The following is a 6,000-nucleotide window of genomic DNA, read 5'->3' as shown; positions in this document are numbered from 1 at the left end:
CAAATGATAGTACTAAAAGAAACCTTTATGTGTCTTTCTACCATATACTCCAAGTAAATTAATGTAAGTAATGTAACAAAACATTCCCTTTGTTACATGGGCGCTGGGGGTGGGGTGAGTTCCATCCCCTCTCTAAGACCACTTTAAGCATTGCTGGGTACCCAGTACTATTCTACCCTTTTGATGCTACTCATCAATTTTTATGACAATACTTTGATCCTTTTCATCTTCAATTACTGAATATGTATTATGCAATGATGTATTTCCGCAAGATGAGTTTTGTCATTAAGTAAAGTTCTTTGATGATATATTAATCTTCAGTGTAGGAATGGGGCATGAAGGGCCCACCAAGAATGTGGTGGTTTTAAGCTTTAGGGGTGTGGCCAGCCTCCTGAGGGGATGTAGACAGCCACCACAAAGGCACTTGGCCAAACATTAGAGAAAACATGCAAAGAACAGGGCCCCTTTATAAAGGAGGGGGCAAAGGTTGGTCAGGACCACCCATTTTGTTTGGCAGTTGGGCTAATCTTGGCGTAAGTTCCATAGAAACATTATGATCACCCAAGTTCATCCATGACACTGAGCCCCCAGAGTATTGGGTGGAGCACTCAGGCTATGGGGCTCACCGAGAATTTCCCCTGTGCACCTGTGGACAGTCTGACCCTGGTCATCTTACAAACATATATAACAGATTATGTCCAAGCAAACTTGTAGTTCATATTCTCCTGCAGACCATGTTCAATAAATGTAACCTATACATAATGAGGCAGAAACCCATATTTTTGTAAAGTGTTCTCAGTTTTAATTTGATATACTTAAGGTGGCCACGAAAGCAGCTCCAGGCTAACTGAAACAATGCAAAAATGGAGGTGGATGTACACCCTTGGGGCTTAAGGATAATGTACAACTTTACCCTGGATTGGTAATGGACCCTCCTTAATGCTGGTATCAAGACCCATTATAAAGATGTTGTCAAACCAAAGCTGCACTTAGAATGTCATTGTATCCATCTATTCCTTGTACCACCAGTGTCAGCTGGCTGCTATGTCCCATCTGTAATAGAGAAAAAATGTTGGCAAAGCATACACCAAGTACATCAAAATATCCATGAGAAAACATTACAAAAGTGGTGGGTGTATGGGACATTCATAGAAAAAAAGAAGCTAAATACAAACAGGACAGGCTATTTAACACCTACTCCAAATCCCTAACACCTCCCCACTTATTCCCTACTGTCCTATGTCTCCCATACAACTTTCAGTTCACCAACTCAACTAAACCATTACCTAAACAAATCACATACTGTATACCGCAGAATACTAACCATTGCATTTAACATCCTTCTGTAATATTTAGCCCTCTGTTTACCTTGACATTCCACTAGCTGACAATGTCATTGGTAATACAGTATCTGGTCAGGATCCCGGCATTCGCGATTCTGGCAGTCTGAATCCCGATGCCGTAATCCTAACAATGCTCAGAATACTGATACTGGGCTGTCAACATGGATCGTAATTCCGATGCTGGAATCTCGAACACCGGGATCCCGAATGTTAGTATGCCAGGGATGCTGATGGTTAGGGTTAGGCACCACTAGAGAGGGTTACAGTTAAGCTTCAGGGGGGGGGGGGGGGGGGTTAAGGACAGGCTGCCAGGATGGAGAGTTAGGCACAACCAGGAATGGTTAGGCTGTGGGGGATAGAGGGTTAGGTTTAGACTGCGGGGAAAGGGGGGGATTAAGGGTAGGCACAAATGGGGAGGGTTATGACTAGGATGCGGTGAGGGGAGGGTTAAGGTCAGGCTGCGGGTAGGGAGGGTTAGGGGGGTTGGGGATTAGGGCTAGGGTACTTACCCAACAGGTTTCGAGATCCTGCGCATCAGAATGCCGCTGCCCGCTGTTGGCATTCTGACTGCCGGCATCCCAAGCGCCATGATCCTGATACCATCCCAGCAATACAGAGAGGCTTTACAACTGTACCAGCTAATGAGACAGCGCAACCAGTTGCAGTCTGTGACCACTTATCATTGGATCATTAATTCTATTAGTGAATCAATGTATACTTGCCTTCTTCTGAAAAATAAGTGCAAGGAAAACCTATATGACAACAAGGATGTGCCCTGCTCTATCCAAGTTGTGTGTCTAGCTCCACCCATAGTCATCTAATGTCACCCAGTTGTGTATCCAGCAACACCAGGTGCAATTTATAGTACTGTTTGCAGCATGCCACCAGAGTGGATATTTGCATATATGGAAAGTGTCAGAGGCTGTATTGTGTATAGGTCTCCCATGCAGAAGATCAATTATTCATATAATGGTTAAATAAATACATCATACAGAGTGTTTAAAAAAAAAGGTAATTGAAACTTGATAATTGAAAATTGATCAGGCTAAAAATTGGCATTTCTGTGCATGCGTACGGAACCGCAGTGACGCCGGCGTATTTGTGACGTCAAAGCAGGAACTAAACAGACTGAAGTGATCGCAAGGTAGGAGTAGCTCTGGAGTTGCTCAGAAACTGCATGAAAATTTTCACGAGCAGTTCTGCTAACCTTTCATTCGCACTTCTGCTAAGCTAAGATACACTCCCAGAGGGAGGTGGCTTAGCGTTTGCACTGCTGCTAAAAGCAGCTAGCGAGCTATCAACTCGGAATGAGGGCCTAGGTGGGCAGATATATGTACTCTGTGCTCTTCGCACCTGTTTTCTGTCCAACCCGGCTTTTAGGGCATTGCTAGACTCTCTAGGGAATGTCGTAGATCACCCCATTTGTTTTGAGAGCCTGCTGGACATACTGGTATAGTCGCCAAGTATGAAAAACTGTATTTCATTAATCTACAGTACTTATATTACAGTGTGATATGTGTCAGAGCTGGATGTCAACTACAGCAGCATATATCCCAGTGAAGTGTGGTGAGGTGAGGCATACTCAAGAGTTTTGACTATAAAAATGATATGAATATACAAAGAAGATATATCTTATTTGTATTATTCTAATAATTTTTACAGTCAAAACTGGAATTCTCTGACAGAGAAGGTTGTAATGGTGGAAAAATTGGGGAGGGGGGGCAGTGGGGAGTTGGCTGTGGAAGAGAGCAGACGTGCCTGCTTGCAGCTCCCTCTCCTTAAAGTACCATAGCGGAATTTCCACAGTAACACCCCGGCTATATCCAACCGAGGATCTGTCGTCAGCCCCTTAGATCTCCCCTTGGGCACTGAGACCCTTGCTGCGGAGCCGGGAACCAGGCTGTCTTGTTCTGCAGGTTGCAGCTGGGTCATAGGATGAAGCTGGGATCCTGCTGAGCTCCGGTGCCTGCTTGGAGAAGCCTCCTGTCTGAGACCCGCGCACCACATACCTTCTCTCGCCCGGCCTTCGGTGACCTGCCGTGGTTGTGGACGGAGGGACGTGGGTTCTCCACGTTGTCTCCACTGGCGCCCTCTATCCTTGCTGCATTCCCGCTGTCTGTGGCCTGGTGGAATGGAGGTTGAATGCGCTGACGGCATGTCTCTGGCGGCTCCTTTGCCGGGTGTGTGCGCCCCGCTGGCCAGGGCTAGATGTCTGGTTGCTGGTCTATTGCTTGCACAGACTTATAAGCATGCTGCACCTGTAACACACAGTACTTTGTGTTCTTTGTGTACAACCTACTGGGGATGGGATTATATGGTGAGATGCAGTTCTACAGTGAGTAAGAGATGTGATAAACTGCTCTCTGCCGTTCCATCCAGGGTCTACATGTTCACCATATGACTATATTTTAGAACGACCAACCCTTTATCCTTGCAGGATATCAGCCTCTACGGTCCCATTGTGCTTTTGTGAACATTTTCTATTTATTTCCTTACTATCATGCCTCCTAAGAAAGTTAAGGTAGCATTGCCCCCTCCAGTATCATTTCCAAACCAGAAAGTGACCCGTACTCGACCTCTAGCTTAGGAAGCCACTACTTCTGCCTCCACAAGTAGCTCTAGACAGAGCGACCCAACATCTCTATTAGTGATGAGCGGGTTCGGTTCCTCGGAATCCGAACCCCCCCGAACTTCAGCCTTTTTACACGGATCCGAGGCAGACTCGGATCTTCCCGCCTTGCTCGGCTAACCCGAGCGCGCCCGAACGTCATCATCCCGCTGTCGGATTCTCGCGAGGCTCGGATTCTATCGCGAGACTCGGATTCTATATAAGGAGCCGCACGTCGCCGCCATTTTCACACGTGCATTGAGATTCATAGGGAGAGGACGTGGCTGGCGTCCTCTCCATTTAGATTAGAAGAGAGAGAGTGAGACACTTGATTTACTGGAGCTTAGGAGTACTCAGAGAGTGCAGAGTTTACTAGTGACTGACCAGTGACCACCAGTGCAGTTTTATTATATTATTATTTATTATAATCCGTTCTCTGCCTGAAAAAAAACGATACACAGTGACACAGTAACAGTATACCATATCTGTGCTCAGCCTCAGTGTGCTGCATCATCTATGTATATCTGACTGTGCTGAGTGCTCAGTGCTCACACAGCTTAATTGTGGGGGAGACTGGGGAGCAGTAGCAAGAGTACATATTATTTAACAGTGCACACTTTTGCTGCCAGAGTGCCACTGCCAGTGTGACTGACCACTGACCACTGTCTGACCACCAGTATATTGTGATTGTCTGCCTGAAAAAGTTAAACACTCGTCGTGTGGTGTTTTTATTCTATAAACGCATTCTGCTGACAGTGTCCAGCAGGTCCGTCATTAATTATATAATATATACCTGTCCGGCTGCAGTAGTGATATATATATATTTTTTATATCATTATCATCCAGTCTATATTAGCAGCAGACGCAGTACGGTAGTCCACGGCTGTAGCTACCTCTGTGTCAGCAGTCGCTCGTCCATCCATAATTGTATACCACCTACCTGTGGTGTTTTTTTTTTTCTATCTTCTTGATACTAGTAGCTTACTTTAGGAGTCTGCAGTGCTGACAGTGTCCAGCAGGTCCGTCATTATAATATATACCTGTCCGGCTGCAGTAGTGATATATATATATTTTTTATATCATTATCATCCAGTCTATATTAGCAGCAGACGCAGTACGGTAGTCCACGGCTGTAGCTACCTCTGTGTCGGCAGTCGCTCGTCCATCCATAATTGTATACCACCTACCTGTGGTGTTTTTTTTCTTTCTATCTTCTTGATACTACTAGTAGCTTACTTTAGGAGTCTGCAGTGCTGCTGACAGTGTCCAGCAGGTCCGTCATTATATAATATATACCTGTCCGGCTGCAGTAGTGATATATATATATTTTTTATATCATTATCATCCAGTCTATATTAGCAGCAGACGCAGTACGGTAGTCCACGGCTGTAGCTACCTCTGTGTCGGCAGTCGCTCATCCATCCATAAGTATACTAGTATCCATCCATCTCCATTGTTTACCTGAGGTGCCTTTTAGTTGTGCCTATTAAAATATGGAGAACAAAAATGTTGAGGTTCCAAAAATAAGGAAAGATCAAGATCGACTTCCACCTCGTGCTGAAGCTGCTGCCACTAGTCATGGCCGAGACGATGAAATGCCAGCAACTTCGTCTGCCAAGGCCGATGCCCAATGTCATAGTACAGAGCATGTCAAATCCAAAACACCAAATATCAGTAAAAAAAGGACTAAAAAATCTAAAATAAAATTGTCGGAGGAGAAGCGTAAACTTGCCAATATGCCATTTACCACACGGAGTGGCAAGGAACGGCTGAGGCCCTGGCCTATGTTCATGGCTAGTGGTTCAGCTTCACATGAGGATGGAAGCACTCAGCCTCTCGCTAGAAAAATGAAAAGACTCAAGCTGGCAAAAGCACAGCAAAGAACTGTGCTTTCTTCGAAATCACAAATCCACAAGGAGAGTCCAATTGTGTCGTTTGCGATGCCTGACCTTCCCAACACTGGACGTGAAGAGCATGCGCCTTCCACCATTTGCACGCCCCCTGCAAGTGCTGGAAGGAGCACCCGCAGTCCAGTTCCTGATAGTCAGA

At 45.5% G+C, this 6,000-nt stretch overlaps 1 long non-coding RNA gene across 1 annotated transcript in view; it reads right to left on the bottom strand.

The window, feature by feature from the left end:
• Positions 1-826: 826 nt before the first annotated feature.
• Positions 827-6,000, bottom strand: part of LOC134928898 (uncharacterized) — a 44,081-nt gene continuing 38,907 nt past the window's right edge. Inside the window, exon 3 of the long non-coding RNA XR_010178108.1 lies at positions 827-1,053. This is a non-coding gene — a long non-coding RNA (uncharacterized LOC134928898). The remainder of the gene's footprint in view (positions 1,054-6,000) is intronic.

The sequence above is a fragment of the Pseudophryne corroboree genome, chromosome 5 (genome assembly GCF_028390025.1).
Source record: "Pseudophryne corroboree isolate aPseCor3 chromosome 5, aPseCor3.hap2, whole genome shotgun sequence".
In the NCBI taxonomy this organism is placed as follows: Eukaryota; Metazoa; Chordata; class Amphibia; order Anura; family Myobatrachidae; genus Pseudophryne; species Pseudophryne corroboree.
Note: the sequence above shows the minus strand (reverse complement) of the source record. Positions and strands in the feature narration are given on the sequence as shown.